This window comes from Podarcis cretensis (assembly GCF_951804945.1).
Source record: "Podarcis cretensis genome assembly, chromosome: 3".
NCBI classification, from domain to species: domain Eukaryota; kingdom Metazoa; phylum Chordata; class Lepidosauria; order Squamata; family Lacertidae; genus Podarcis; species Podarcis cretensis.
Genome location: NC_137172.1, coordinates 25,567,700 through 25,584,240, shown reverse-complemented (window position 1 = coordinate 25,584,240; position 16,541 = coordinate 25,567,700). Strand labels below are relative to the sequence as shown.

The 16,541-nt window shown below is 40.0% G+C and overlaps 1 protein-coding gene and 1 long non-coding RNA gene across 6 annotated transcripts in view; both read right to left on the bottom strand.

The window, feature by feature from the left end:
- SYT14 (synaptotagmin 14) overlaps window positions 1–16,541 on the bottom strand; it is a 73,715-nt gene that overhangs the window by 33,508 nt on the left and 23,666 nt on the right. The gene's annotated exons all lie outside the window — the stretch shown is intronic.
- LOC307212072 lies at window positions 2,112–6,205 on the bottom strand. The gene is made up of 2 exons (XR_013836796.1): window positions 5,828–6,205; window positions 2,112–2,424 (listed from the first exon to the last, which is right to left on the bottom strand). It is a non-coding gene; the product is annotated as an uncharacterized lncRNA (long non-coding RNA).

Here is a 16,541-nt window from a genome sequence, read left to right as displayed (position 1 = left end):
GGGGATTGAATGAAGCAGTCCTAGCTACATACAAGCTTTGCTCCATTCTCCCAATACTGTCTTCATGCTTTCTACAATATGGCTCTCTATACCTGGAAGAATTCCCACCCATTTTGCATCCTGCAAACTGCCTTTTCCTTCAAATCACCCTCAAAAGACTTCTATACCTACAATACGTCTTTTTCACCACAACAAACTCCACCGCCTCTTTATTATTGATTGATTGATTTTAGGGATTTATAACCCACTATTTAACAGTTCCCAGGGCAGCTTACATAAGTTTAAGTGACAACAAAACAAATTAAAACAAAATCCAAACCCATTATATGCTCATCACATGTATCATAAAGGTAAAGGGACCCCTGACCATTAGGTCCAGTTGTGGACGACTCTGTGGTTACGACGCTCATCTTGCTTTACTGGCCGAGGGAGCCAGCGTACAGCTTCCAGGTCATGTGGCCAGCATGACTAAGCTGCTTCTGGCGAACCAGAGCAGCACACGGAAACACCGTTTACCTTCCTGCCGGAGTGGTACCTATTTATCTACTTGCACTTTGACGTGCTTTCGAACTGCTAGGTTGGCAGGAGCACACGTATCATACCAAAATCCTATTTTTTGATAATTCTGTGCAAGGCAAAAAGTGTATCAAGTTAGTTATAAGGATAAACTTGGGTAAAAAAGAATTTTTTATGACAGGGGTAGGAAATCTGTAATCTTGGGTTGGAGCTCCCACCATCTCTGGCCAAGGATCATGCTGGCTGGGGCTGATGGAAGTTGGTTTCCATCTTTATCTGGAAAGTACCAGGTCCCCATCACTACTTGGTGCATCATGCCTTGAGTATTTTAGAATTATATTTTATGTAAAAGCGCTGACAATTCTGTTCTTCTTTATGATAATTATATCAAAACAGCAATGTTCTTTTATTATGCTTATGTATGCCCATTGATATGCAAGTTTGTTGTGCTAAATGTTTATTCTTTGTATTTTCTTATTTTTAATATGTGCATATTTTTCAACAATGCAATTTTTAAAATTTCTTCTTATTTGAGATGTTTTGTTTGTAGCTCACACTTGTTAACCCCAAAGGGTTCTGGAGCAGAGAACAATTAAAACAATAAATTAAAACAACTGTGCATCAAAACCAAAATATTAAAACAGTAGAACATTCTTCAAAATCACATAATAGCAGAACTAGTAAAATTAATTTCTCTACCTATGAGGGGGAATCCTGCCCTTGGAAACCTTCTCCCAACCTCCATAAAAAAGGTTATCCATCAATACCTCCTTAGAAGACAAGGCAAAAAATGTGGCATTCTGTTGTTGCATCTTGATCAGATGTCATTTCAACACATTCTGGAATGTGGGTAGTATGCCAATCTGGGGTGGGATACTTGTTTTCTATTACACTGAAACATTTTTTAAAGGCCACATACAGGGAAAAGATAAGGGGAGGACACTCCTTCTGCTCCAAAAGTGCCCTGGATCTGGCAGTTGCTGAACCTCAAATTCTCCCTTCCTCAACCCTGTTTTTCTCTGCTTGATAAAAACTGGCTACAGCAAAGCCTCTCTGGGAGGCTGCATATGCTCTACTACTGGGCTACAGTCCTTCCTTAAATAGGTACCACAACCATGGATCTTATGGTTATGGAGGAGTACTGTGCCTCACAAGGCCAGCATCCATGACAAATCCAGTAAAAGTTGTGGGTGTGAAATCAGGTTTTCTAGATGTTTGGCAGCCATTCCTCCTTTAGAAGGATGTTCTTTGAGCAATTGTACTCGATAAACTACACAGACACACACCATGTTTTACTTGCAAATCCTTGCCAATAAACAACTGGGATCATGCCTCATCACTAGGGTACACCTGATCCTGTGAACAGCTAAATCACGGCAAAACACTACAACACTAGCCGATAAACCTAAAATTATTTCTGGTATCTTAAGGATTTAACGGGCACGTGTCCTCTTCTCCTTGAATAAGTAGTATTAGGCAGCAACATGCAGAGTTAAACAGAAGTATTAACTCCAGTCGTGTTGTTCACTTAATAGTAAAAGAGAAAGGAGGGGAAATGATTTCAGACATAACCATCCTTCACCACAGAATGCATGCAAGCTGATGCAGTCTTTAATCTCCCCACAACAGCATACATTATGACAAACCGCTTGGACGCAGCACAATTCAACATGTAACCCTATCTTCAAAACCTTCAGATCAATTACAATCAATGGGATTTTTGCCAGTGACTTGGATAGAAGGTGGGTTTGCACCCACAGTATGGTAGGAAAATTTTAATGTTCACTAACTATAAACACATTACAAACATCAGCCTTTTCCAGGAGCCTACAGTCTGTTATTGCTTTTAACTTGGCAGCTTGTAGCTGGAAGAATCTGATGCTGAATTGTTTGGAGGGAGAAAGGCATCTGGAAAGAAACAAGACACTAGGTTATCAAAAATGCTTCAGTTTGTTCCTTTTTGTCAGCCTGCTTTAAAAAAATAAAATAAAACTGTCATGAAAGCAGCTTTAAAAAGCATTTCACATCTTCCCCTGCACTCTTTTATTTTCACTATTAAAAATAAAATATTTTCTAAGCAGGCCCACTTCTATGTTAGACTCTATGTAATACTGATACGGCTGAAAGGGCTGTTGCTGAAAAGGCAAAGATGTTATTTAATTGCCATTATTGTTGTTGTTGTTATTTCTACCACCCTCAAAAAAGCTAATTCAAAAAAGGCTATACTAAGGGCTAATCCAGCCTTCCTTTTGTGCCACATTTCTAGGCACAGGTCTGGGCTTTAAAGCTCTGTGTCACAGCAGGGTGGAATTTTTTGTCCCAGTGCATTCCCTGAGAAAACCTGTATTTTACTGCTGAACTGGAGCAAACAGCAAACAGGTTTTCCATGCAAAGCATGGTGCAGAAGGAAGTGTGGATGAGCACTAATGTACCCTTTGAGAAAGGCTATAGAAGATATGTACTAATGATTTCCCTTAAGAGTTCCAAAGAAAACTAACCAAAACATCATGTGCAAATTCACCTAAATAGTAAATTTGCTAATTTGCTTGTAAATTAGTTTGTTGAACACTTAGCTAGATCCACAGCAGCAAGCTATAGTCAAGCCATGATTATGTCTGGAACAGTTATGCTTATGTGAAATTAAATGAGAATTGTATTTAGACTACCTACACCCATATGAATCTGCATGGGTCCTGCTCTCTGGCCTGCAATGAAAGTTAATTAGATTAGGAGATATCAGAGAAAGTGATGGCTCTACATTTTTGGAAGTCTCTCCCTAAAATACATATGGCTTTGTCTGTCTACCTATCAAAATATTATCATTCTTGTTTTAATTGTTTGAAAACTACCTTAGGAGCATTTTTGCCCTAAAAGGTGAGTCATAAAATTATTAAATAAATAAATGAACTCAAAATGAAAACTCGAGAATCTAATTAACTAGATTACTGGTTGATGAGATAGCCTCTTGGGATGGTAGGGACAACACAGATTGCAAGACAAGAGCAGTGAATTGCAAACTGTGTTCTAGTGGCCCATGATACTCCTCAGAAGCTTATTAAGAGGATGTCAATGAGAACATGAGTAGCAGAAGAGAAAATTCCTGAAATATAGCTTTCCCGCATTACTACTGATCTTCCAACACACCATGGGTCATAGATTTTTAAGTTCCAGGATGCACCATCAGGTTACACAAGCAGTGCTGGATTTATGTATAGGCCAAGTAGGCTAAAACCTAGGGCCTCTAAATCTAGAGGGGCTCCCCAGCCCCCCCCCCCCCAGGGGGCAGACTCCCCTCTCCCAAAATTGCAAACTCAAGACTTCATGCGAGGGCAGGGTAACTCGGGCCCAGCAACTATGAGACTCGGGGCCAGCCAGTGGGTCCCAATTTGAAACTCTAGGGACCAACTTGGAAAATATTTGTGGGGCCCTAGTTCACAGCCAAAATCTGCAGAATCTTAGAGATATAAATCCATGTGCTAGGTCATTTTCACAAGGTCAGCAAAGCCCTTCAGAAATCAGACCTGTTATTGGGTTCTTGTGCAAGTTTGTGCAGTTCACTTCTGGATTTTTAAAAGAGATTTTGAAGAGCTTGAGAAACAAACAAAAGCCACCTTGCCAAATGTTAACTACAAAACAAGAAGACAAAGAGTGCACCTGATGCCTTAAGATGCACTTTCTTCAAGAGATAAGTTTAGGATAAAATCCCTTATGCATTTGAAGCCAATTTTAAAAGAAGTACTGTATACAGTGATGTTGCACAATTGTTTTCCCATTCTTGCTATTCTGATAGCATCTAAGCAAGAAATTCAGCAAGGTGTTGAACTGTTAATGGAAGCATACCCAGAAGATAGAGACCTGAAACTTACTGATGAACTTCTGCACTTTCACCTGTGAGACATAGCTTATAGGCTTACGGCAGAGCACTCTGTCTCATACAGACCTTTATCAAATTATATACAAGGAAAAAATTCAGCTGCGACTATTTCTTAGCTTTATGGTCACTAACTGCTCGGGAGAGAGGAGTTTTTCAAGACTCAAAAGAACTGAAAATGAATTAAGGTCCTCGATGTCTCAAGAGAGATTGTCCACACTGAGCATTCTGTACAATGAAAGTGACAAACTTAGAAAAACAAATTTTGATGAAGTTCTCGGATGTACTTTAGAGGAGAAATTGTGAATTGCGGAATTGTAAATACCCATCATCATCCTTGGCTTCAATTTTGTTTATAACACTCTTCCATTTTCTTGTAGTTGTGAGGGTGGGGGATTGGTGGGGGATTGCAAAGGGCCTCACAAGTGGAGTAGCCTAGGGCCTCTCTTCGTCTAAATCCGGCCCTGGAAGGGGGCAGGGGCAGGAGAGAGGGACTGGGGACTGTAGGCTTGGGGGTTTTCTGTCAGTGTCACTTGGGGAAGTTCTCTTTCTATTCGCTTGTTATATGTGGTGGATCATCATTGGCTGGCTGCAGTGGGATGTGCTTGTGTGTGGGTAAGGGGGTTGTCGGATTAAGTTAGCCATATTGAATCATATGCTGTCGGTGGGTTATGAGCTCTTTCTATTGTGAGTGGGCATTGTTATCTTGGAAGGTGTTCAGTAGGGCCAGTTCTGGGGTAACTTTTCTAGTACCTGTTTAGGTATTTTGATTATTTCTGGTATGACTGTGCACACTCCTTTTCTGACTGGGTCCTTGATTACTTGGTTTGGTGGGATCTTCTGGTTCAGACACAGCATATGTCTGAGAATGCCCCACATGGGATCATGGGGAGGAGGTGCGAGGAAAAAACTGTTGTGACATTGATTTCTTTGGCAACTCGGAAGGGCTGCAGTGGGATCCAGAAACGGCAACCTGGAGCCCCACTGAGCACTTAACTGCTCTCTTCTCCATCAGCTTGGGAGCTTTTTCTGAGATGCTTGAGGGGTATGATAGCATCCATTCTCCTTTGAACATCTTTATCAAGATGCTAACAGATCTGCCTGCCTTTGATCAGTTGTGCTTCAAGGGAAGCTCACCAGACCTCTGATTCTTTAATATTTTCCAGCCCAGATAGATGTTAACCATAATAGTCATCTCCTTGCAGGAGCAAGGAAGCATAGGAGAATCAGATGCACCACAAGAGCATCTTGGATGGCATGGCTTTCAAAGAAGGCTAGACAATTGCATGGAGGAGAGGCCTATCAAAGGCAACTAGCCATGATGGTTATGCTCAGCCTCACCTGTTGGAGAGAGCAATGCTTCTGAAAAGCACTTGCTGGAAGCCACAGATTCCCCAAATGTGTTCCACAAGGACCCCTTCCTTCCCTCTGCCCCAGTACCTGAGGGTCATCACGTCTCTCCAGGGATTTGGCCAGAACAAAGTATATGTTGGGGAAAGGCTCCCTCCCTGCAAAGAAAATGGAGGAATCAGCAGTGCCTGGCTCCCAGCCATGCTAGCACCAGTCTGGCGCATGAGGGTGGGGGACACAGGAAGGAAGCATTCCTATAGTATAGGGCACTCAATTGGCATTTCCACCTACCTGAACTCTAAGCCTTTCCCACCTTGTTCTGGACTGCCTCTCTCCAAAGAAAGATCCAAGCTCTTGCTGGAAGCCACTGGTGGGGAGAGTGTCCTATGATTCCTTAATGTTTCAGAAGCATCTTTTTGTTCCTTTAGCTGCTTGATATAATCATAGCATGGCAGGGTTGGAAGAGATCCCAAGTTTATTTTCACCTGCTCCAGAGGTCCTTAGGACCTGAAGCAGTGACTCCCCTTCCTTGGACATTTTTAAGCAACGCTTGGGTGGCCATCGGCCATGGATCATCTAGTTGAGATTCCTTCATTGTAGGGGGTTGGACCCTCGGGGTCCCTTCCAACTCTACAATTCTATGATGCTATGTTTTAAAGAGCATCCAATGCGCCTTTAAAGTACTTGACTTCCCCAGAAAGGATTCCTGCCTTTGTGGCTTCCTTCTAACAGACCTACAATCCCCATAACCCCTAACAAAGTACAATTCCCAGGATCATTTGAGGGAAGACATCTGCTTTTTAGAACAGGGATGAAGAACCTGCATTTTGCTCACCCCCATTTCCTAGGAACCAGGAATGGGAAGCTCAAGTGCTTCTAACAGTATGGTTATAGGGAGCAGTGTGGATAAAATATTGAATGTAATAGGGTTATTAAGGTAATTGTATCAGAATTATTATGGGAAGGTTGAGGAGGGAGGGAGGGGGAAAGAGAGATGGAATTCTGGTGGTGAGTGATGACTGGATGAGGATCTGAAAGGAGTTTGAATGCAAGGCAGTTGAGAGTCAGTTGAGAGCGGTGGGTTCTGGAGGGGGTGGTTGGGCAACTAACTATTCAGTTTAGGATCAGTAGTCTAGTCATCATTTTTGTAATAAAGCAGCATATAAGATAAAGAGAATTTGAGGCTGTAAGCTCAGGTACACACATCATCCTACAATTATTTAGTGAATCATCCATACAGTCTACTTTAATGAGGATGCAGTACCTAGAATCTGGACCAAACACTGATATTTTTTGCTCTTTTCTAGTTTCATAGGTTAATGATGTAAAAGGGGTGGGGCTCTTTAAATACTGGGAGCTGCTACACACTCCTTTTCTTCTTTAAAAAAACTAATAATTTCCCCTCATTTTCAAAAGCACACACATTGTTTCTTTCTTCAGGTTCTTCAGTTACATTTGTTGTGAGACACTGGTGTTATATGCAGTAGAGGGTTGGGGGAGGGGGGAGAGAACACAAGGCATTTAAATGCTATGACCGAACACTTCTGATTTATGTACAGTATATCCTAGAATAAAACCCAGAATCCTCTGCAGTGCACCAGATCCCTCAACAGACAAACTGACATACCCTGAAAGCATAACATTTGAAAACCACTAGCTCATGAAAACTGAAAGACAAAGCACTAGAACGAAGGGAATTTCTTCCAGAAGATTCAGCAGGCATTCGCGCTTTTGACTTTCAGGTGTCTCTTGAAGACTGGTTTTATGCCAACAAGCCTATGCAGTTGTTTTAATTTTTCTTGAGTAGCCAGTAGGGATGCACAAATATGTCCATTTCTGTTTCTTTCAGTTATTCCAACCTTAAACTCAGTTCTTCACATATGCACATCTGTTTGCAAATTATTTTTTTAAAGTCCTCATTAAAATTCATCAGCATTTGAGTGCGAATTTCTCCTAATATACATGTTTGTATGCAATTTTCCTGAACAACATGCATTTTTGTATTTGTTTTCAATAATATATACATTTATATGCATATCTTACACTAGTTTATGTATTTTTCTACATGTTACTTGGCTGGAGAACTGCATTGCATAGGTGTGCAAATTTATTAGATTCAGAGCTATTTATTCTAAAAGGAGAATAATGGTATCTTGAAGTGCCATATCTGCTTGTCATTCTTATAATATTTTAAGTTTTATATATGTACTTCATTATTTATATAAAATGTAAAATGAGAAATAAGAGAAAAATTATAGGAAATATTGCATGTCGAAACATGTTTAATCATAGCTTGATCTTCCCATATTGGTAAGTCATCATGCTAAAAAAAGAAAAGAAAAAAGATTAATATGGCCACCTAGAGGTGAAAAGAATAATCCTAAAGCAGCCCATATTTGTTTCTGGGTATTTTAAACTAATAATCATGAAACAAGTGTATCTTGAGCTGGTATGCCTGCCAGGGAACACCAGAAAAATATCAGTACAATGCACTGGTACATAGTACTTTGTTTTACTAGCCTAACTATTACTATAGTTCAACCTAGTATAATGACGCAAGCTTTCTGATTGGTTTGGCCAGCTAAACTTGTAGTCTTTTTTTTCAGACTATGGTGAAACATGACTTTACAAAACTGTGCTTTTTACAGTATTCAATGAGGTAGGAAAATACCAGTCTGCTCTTCAATACAAAGATTCCCATAATTTTAATTTAAATCAGCAGCAATGAAGTTAAAAAAATTAATATAATTCCTCAAAAGGACTGCATATTATTTTGGGAAGTGTGAATTAGATAACTTGCATTCTATGTGCTGTAAGTGGGTAGTTAAATTCAATCAATCAATCAATCATATCAATCAATAGTCGGAGAGAGGGTACAAACCCATGATATGCATCTAGTTACCACACAGACCATTAAGACATGATATTACACACCCACACCCTTATCTATCTATCCATATACACACAGCCATTTGTGTGTATCATATCCATCTCGTACTATAATATATATTTTTTGTATTATGCACACATCTGTTCCTAATGAAATTATCCTAGGAGTGGTAACTCTGTTTCTATCAAAGGAATCTTTTTTTCTCCACACGGTATATGTATGTGCCAAATGTTAAGGCACTGAATGGCAGTGATTGATGTGTAAAATTCAATTCAGATGGAAAGTGCTCCATAAAATTTCATTCCTTAAAATCCATTATTTAGCAGATATCCTTAGGAAAGGACAAAGCTCAGTGGCAGAGCACACACTTTGCATGCAAAAAAACAAAAACAAAACAAAACAATAACAATAACAATAACAATAACAATAACCCTATGTGCCCCAATATAAAATCCAGAAAGGTTCAATCCCTGAGGTTCAGAGAAAATCCCGGTGAGCTTGCTGTAGCAGCAGTGAGGTTAGGCTACCCAGCTTGTAGAAGATAAGCTCAATAATATAGTGAAACAATCCAGATCTGTGTTCAGGGTAGGTAGGCATTCATTGCAAAGCAGTGAATCTTTATCTTTAGTTGGGGTTTGCTGGGCACTTTTCTTCCTGCACCAATTTTCCAAAGCATGCAAGTTACCCCAGCAGAGACAGATCAAGCCCAACTTAACTATTTTCTATAATAAAATTTAAATAGGTTGCATTCACAGTTGAATATATAAAATCGAGCATTTGCGGTATTGAAATCTCATCATACTTTCTAAAACAGTAATCTTCGCAGGTCCCTCTGAATCCTGCCACTAGAGTAACAAAAATTATACAGATTTCAAATCTGTAGGTCATATGCCCTTTTAAAAAAAGCTGCAAGTAGAAAACACAAAAAACCTTTATGCACTACTACATATCAGTTATGCTTATACTGACCTTGCATGGGAGTTGAAGCAGAAGCTATAGATAGCAGTGTATCCTAAAGAAGTCATCTCTAGGCTGTATGACAGAGCAGTGGAGTCTAGGGTGGGAACAGAAAACCTCTGGCATTCTAGATGTTGGACTCCACTTGCCATTGTCAGGGATGAAGGAAGGTATAGTAGAATCTGGTGACTGAAGTTGAGTGTGTTTCTCCCTATCTCAGAGGCAATGAGTACCATGCAGGGTCTAGTGTACTCCTTCCTCCAAAGCTGTGATTCTGCCAGTGGGTCAGATCCTATCAATCATGTTAATACTGATGCAGTTAAGAAAATATTCCTTTCATTCCTCAAGGTGACTTCAAACAATTCAGTGTGGTTTAGGTAGAATTCTCATAGGTATAAAACTATATATATAAACTCAGAATGAATAATAATCTTCCTAATACTTTCTATTAGCTAAAAATACTTTTTACTATTAAGTACTATTTTGGGATATGAGAACCTACCACAGTGGTACCTTGGGTTAAGAACTTAATTTGTTCTGGAGGTCCATTCTTAACCTGAAACTGTTCTTAATCTGAGGTACCACTTTAGCTAATGGGGCCTCCCACTGCCACCACCATGCAATTTCTGTTCTCATCTTGAAGCAAAGTTCTTAACCCGTGGTACTATTTCTGGGTTAGCGGAGTCTGTAACCTGAAGCATCTGTAATCTGAAGCGTCTGTAACCCAAGGTACCACTGTATATATTTTGAAAGACGGCTTTTCCATTTCTTTGGCCACCTCGTGAGATACTGTTGTCAAACTTGGAACAAGGGTTTCTGAGACTAGGGCACTGGTTTTCATTGGTGTTGGGCATCCAGCCACCATTTTGAATCAAGATGTTGGTCTGAAATGTGACTTTGGTGTGACTTCATCTGGTTTTTGGTGCGATGGGTATAACTGTGCTGATTTCAAACTCAGCACAAGGGTTTCCAAGGTGGAAACTGCAGTTTTCATCAACACTGGGATACTGGCTACCAATGGGACATTGTGCATATGGACAAATCAATCATTTCACAAACGGAGTATTGATTGGTGGGGAAAGACACACACCGTCTATACAACATTGTATCCTTTTAAATACTTTTAAGACAATCAAATCTGCTTTTTCACCCTCCATTGACTCATGGAATCTTATGGAGAGACACTTTAATTTGATTGCCATTCTTGGAACATCTAAAACGACAACCAGCATCCACTATATTTTTTTTTCTTTTCTGTACAAATACTATGCTCTGTTTTCTTTGTATGGGTATACTTTGTTACTTGAAATTAAAAAAACAAATTTAAAAATAATAAACTGATACAAAAAAGTAGAAGTCTGATGCTCCTGACAGGAAATAGTATGAAATGACAAAATAGGAGCAGGGCTGTGAACTGCTGCTGCCCCATGCACTATAGCAGATGTGAATGCAATTCACCACATCTTGTCTTATTTTCACAATGCAAGCACATCCCCTTTATTATTTCTGTTTTTCTTTTTACATTCTGGAGAATTCTTTGAGGAGATCCTTTACTTAGCTTTAGAGTTTCAGGCTCAATGATCCAAATCAATATCCTTGCACAAGGGAGTAATTTATTTATTTCTCATCCAGCACCATCCTTAAGTACATTTCTTGGTAAATAAGAAAAATAGTTCTCTATTATTTTACATATGTGTTTTATATAAAGTTACACAGATTGTTATCTATTTAAAACTTCAGTATTAAGGTTGCAGTGATATGTTTCTAAAACCTAAATATGTTTCAATATAATTTATGTTGAAAGTTTAAAATGTCCCTTGAGGTCCATCACTTCTAATCTGAGATAGAAACTTTTTTTAAAAGTTCTTTAAAAGTTATACAGGCCGGTAGCGCTTGTTAGCCTTCTTTATGGCCTGCTGGTTCCTGCTTTCTCAGCCACTATAGTCCTATGCCGCACAGATTTTTCTCCATCACGGATCTGATGCAACTGTGAATGTAACGTCATTCATTATGTTTTCCTGCATTCAAAGTAAATTTATTTGTGATATTGTAGTAATATTTCAAAAGTTTCTTAAACGGAAATAATTTAGAAATAGCCTAAATATGTTCATACATTTTAGGAGAATATGTACTGATGCTTCTAGTATAAGAGTCAGTTCTAACAATACCCTGACAGACAACTTGTGTTTAAATGGTCCATGTACTTCAGCACTGTTAACATTAAAGCTGCAAAGTCATGTAAGATCCTGACTCCTTTTTTGTTTTGACTGAAATGCTGAGATCACAGGTGATTTCAGATACCTGAAGTGACATTGCACAAGCAATAGACTGATAGTGTGAGCCAATTTTTAGTGAGAGTTCCAGAAAAACATCTACTTCTGCTTCATTGACTATGCAAAAGCCTTTGACTGTGCTGACCACAGCAAACTATGGCAAGTTCTTAAAGAAATGGGAGTGCCTGATCACCTCATCTGTCTCCTGGGAAATCTCTATGTGGGACAAGAAGCTACAGTTAGAACTGGATATGGAACAACTGATAGGTTCAAAATTGGGAAAGGATAGGTTCAAAATTGGGAAAGGTTGTATATTGTCTCCCTGTTTATTTAACTTACTGTATTTTTTGCACCATAACACTCACTTTTTTCCTCCTAGAAAGTAAGGGGAAATGTCTGTGCGTGTTATGGAGGGACTGCCTATGGGTGGCATGCCTACGGATTTTCCTCCTCTAAAAACTACGTGTGTGTTATGGTTGGGTGCGTGTTATAGAGCGAAAAATACGGGTATATGCAGAATTCACCATGTGAAAGGCTGGGCTGGATGAATCCCAAGCCAGAATTAAGATTGCCGGAAGAAATATCAACAACCTCAGATATGCAGATGATACAACCTTGATGGCAGAAAGTGAGGAGGAATTAAAGAACCTTTTAATGAGGGTGAAAGAGGAAAGCGCAAAATATGGTCTGAAGCTCAACATCAAAAAAACAAAGATCATGGCCACTGGTCCCATTACCTCCTGGCAAATAGAAGGGGAAGAAATGGAGGCAGTGAGAGATTTTACTTTCTTGGGCTCCATGATCACTGCAGATGGTGACAGCAGTCACGAAATTAAAAGATGCCTGCTCCTTGGGAGAAAAGCAATGACAAACCTAGACAGCATCTTAAAAAGCAGAGACATCACCTTGCCAACAAAGGTCCGCATAGTTAAAGCTATTGTTTTCCCAGTAGTGATGTATGGAAGTGAGAGCTGGACCATAAAGAAGGCTGATCGCCGAAGAATTGATGCTTTTGAATTATGGTGCTGGAGGAGACTCTTGAGAGTCCCATGGACTGCAAGAAGATCAAACCTATCCATTCTGAAGGAAATCAGCCCTGAGTTTTCACTGGAAGGAGAGATTGTGAAGCTGGGGCTCCAATACTTTGGCCAGCTCATGAGAAGAGAAGACTCCCTGGAGAAGACCCTGATGTTGGGAAAGATGGAGGGCACAAGGAGAAGGGGACAAGAGAGGACGAGATGGTTGGACAGTGTTCTCGAAGCTATGAACGTGACTTTGACCAAGCTATGGGAGGCAGTGGAAGACAGGAGTGCCTGGCATGCTTTGGTCCATGGGGTCATGAAGAGTCGGACACAACTAAACAACAACAATCAAGAGGTATGTTGCTGGAACCATAAAGAGTGGGGAAGATAACAGGGATGAGAAATTCCTGGCCCTCCAGATGTTATGCTATGTTGCAACTCTCATCACCCCTGTCATTTGGCTATGCTGGCTAGGACTGGTGGGAGTTGGAGTACACAAAATATCTGGAGGCCACAGGTTCCCCTTCCCTGTCCTAGAGAGCCAGCTCCATTTCTATTAGCAAAAGTTGTCCTACTTGGTCACCTAGAGCAGGTGTCTTCAAACCTTTCAGACTACGGATCGACTTGTAACCCAAACATGCATTTAAGGACCCATTTCTTAACATTTTCTTAATCTTTTGCCATATATTTGTATGGTGGTAGTACTTCTGTTGCGACCTTTGAATCAGGCTGCAACCCATTAGGCTGCACCCTAACGGATGAAGACCTAAGGCAATTCTGACTCACTCCTATTGAGAAAGTGACTGGCTATTTACAAGCCTAGTGCTGTGTTGCTTCCAGTAACACAAATATAAATCTTAATTTACTCTACCTGACTAACTAATACTCAGAGTAAACCTACTGAAATGAATGACACGTTAGTCATTATGAAATCAGTCCATTGTTTTCAGTGTCTACTTGGAGTATGACTTCAGTTTGATTTACGCATGAATAACTACATAGAGTTGAATCAGAAATGTTTTCATTCAGTACATTTGATACTACAGAAGAAAGATCAGAGTGGTGGATTGTCAGAAGAAGGGCATGGCAGGTTGTATTGTCCCCCTGAGCCAACACTTTATTATTTTAGATAGTTTTCTGGTTTCTCACCTGTATTCCTGCACTATGCCTTACACAATCTAATGTGCAAATATACCAACAGATCTAGAAAGAAGTACAAATCCTTCCCACTCACATTTACTAGACACAAAGCCTGCTGATTGCAATTCCATCAGTCTTGGATGGTTCACGTCCGGTTTTTGCAATAGTCAAGCATCCGGTAAGCAAAGAATCTTACACAGATGAGAAGGGTAGGTGATAGTTATTTGCATATCAATTACTTCTAACTGCAAATTGCCATTTATTTCAATACAGCCTCTATATCATGGGTAGGCAAACTAAGGCCCAAGGGCCACATCCGGCCCAAACACCTTCTAAATCCGGCCTGTGGACGGTCCAGGAATCAGTGTGTTTTTACATGAGTAGAATGTGTCCTTTTATTTAAAATGCATCCCTGGGATATTTGTGGGGCCTGCCTGGTGTTTTGACATAAGTAGAATGTGTGCTTTTATTTAAAATGCATCGCTGGGTTATTTGTGGGGCATAAGAATTCGTTCATTTTCCCTCCCCAAAATATAGTCCGGCCCTCACAAGGTCTGAGGGACAGTGGACCAGCCCCCTGCTGAAAAAGTTTGCTGACCCCAGCTCTATATAGTGAATAGGCAAGTGTGAGGGGAAGAGGAAATACTATGAAACCTTAGAGAACTTCACATGAAGCCAGAGAGGTAATGAGTAGGCATTCATCCTTGCTCTTCCAGGAATGAGCAGATCAACTCAGCAATGTCCTATTTCACTGTCTTATGAAAAATCATAAGGATTCCAGCCATAGCACCAACACTGCATCATGTCAAAATCTGCTAAAGTTCTAATAGGATCAATGATAGTCGTAACATCATTAAAGCATGCTAGGAACTTGACTGAACCTAAGACAATGATCTACCTAAAAGTGAGGCTACATCAAAGGAAGATGAGGGAAGCAGTGTCTCACCATCAGTCTGTAGAGAAATAACCAGGCTCTTCCCCCAATCAACTGTCAATCGGCAGCAGCCATTACATCAAGTGACAGCAGAAAGAAGCAAGTCACTCCATTGACTTGGCTGAGAGACCAGCAACTTTGGATCCCTCTTTTCCTTGAACTCTTTGTAATTAAACATCAGTGCCTGGGTTTGCTCCCCCCCCCCTCTTCTATCTCAATCTATTTTTTATTTTTTATTGTATCTTTTAGACTGGAAGCCTGAGGACAAGGACTGTATTGTTACCTATAAGAACGTAAGACTAGGATGCTGATCATTTCCCAAAGACTCCTTTCAAGCTGACTAAAGACTTGCCACTATTCTACTATGATGAAAAATGAGCTTAAACTTATTTGCCACTTTAGAAAGGGAAGAAGTAATGCCTGCCCCCAAAGGGTCGCAAAACACTTAAGTTACCTTAAGAAAAAGCAGAAGGAACTATCTCAAAGGTGGAAAGAAAAAGCATTTCGTTAACATCACCCAAACATTTTCTAATTTTGGGCAAGGCCAAAGTTGGTAAGACTCTTTGTTAGGGAAATGTGGATTTACAAAAAATATCTTATGAAAACATGTCATCAATTAGTAGTTGACACAATATGCCCTAACGAAGCAGGAAATATTAATAAGAAAAAGCCTTTTGGATCAGCCAATGACCCATCTGTTCCATCCTTTTCTCACAGTGGCCAACCAGATGCCTATGGGAAACCTGCAAGAAACACCTGAGCACAACTGCACTATCCCTGCTAGTGATTCTCAGCAACTGGCAGTCAAATACATATTTCATTCAACAGTGGATGTACAACATTATTGGTTGAGAAGCTGAGACTTTCAGATGAAAGACAAAACAAAAGACTATTCAAATAAACTTTTGCCCTACTTTTATTATCTCAGAGACAGAGTATATCTCCCTTTTAACTAGTCCCCAATCCAAAATTATATGTCCATTGTTGATGATGAATCACTTGATGATGATTTCCTGACCCAAACTCTGAGCACACACCAGAATTCCACTACCTTATTAGAAGTCATCTAAGACAGAAAAGATAAGCGTCACACATGGTATGGTACCTTAGACACTCTGGGCATTCCCTTGGACATTACAGTATGGTAATGATGATGAATACATTTATGAATCATCTTCCAAGGTGATTTACAGACATTATGTGCCAACAGGTCATCAGTATTATGTGTTTCTTCCTAATTTACCCAACTAACTTTTTTCTGTCTCAGAATAGGTCCTTAAATAAACTGACACATATATGTAAAACTCTGTAAATAAATTCTGCTATGAACCAGATCATCACCAGAGTTCTCAAAATGTGAATTTTCTATCATCTACCTCAGTGTTTCCCAACCTTGGGCCTCCAGCTGTTTTTGAACTACAATTCCCATCATCCCTGACCACTGGTCTTGCTAGCTAGGGATGATGGGAGTTGTAGTCCAAAAACAGCTGGAGGCCCAAGGTTGGGAAACACTGATCTACCTGGTATAGAAGTCTCAGAGGATGTCTTATCTGGTATCCCAGTAAGAATGGGGCTAGAACATGTACCT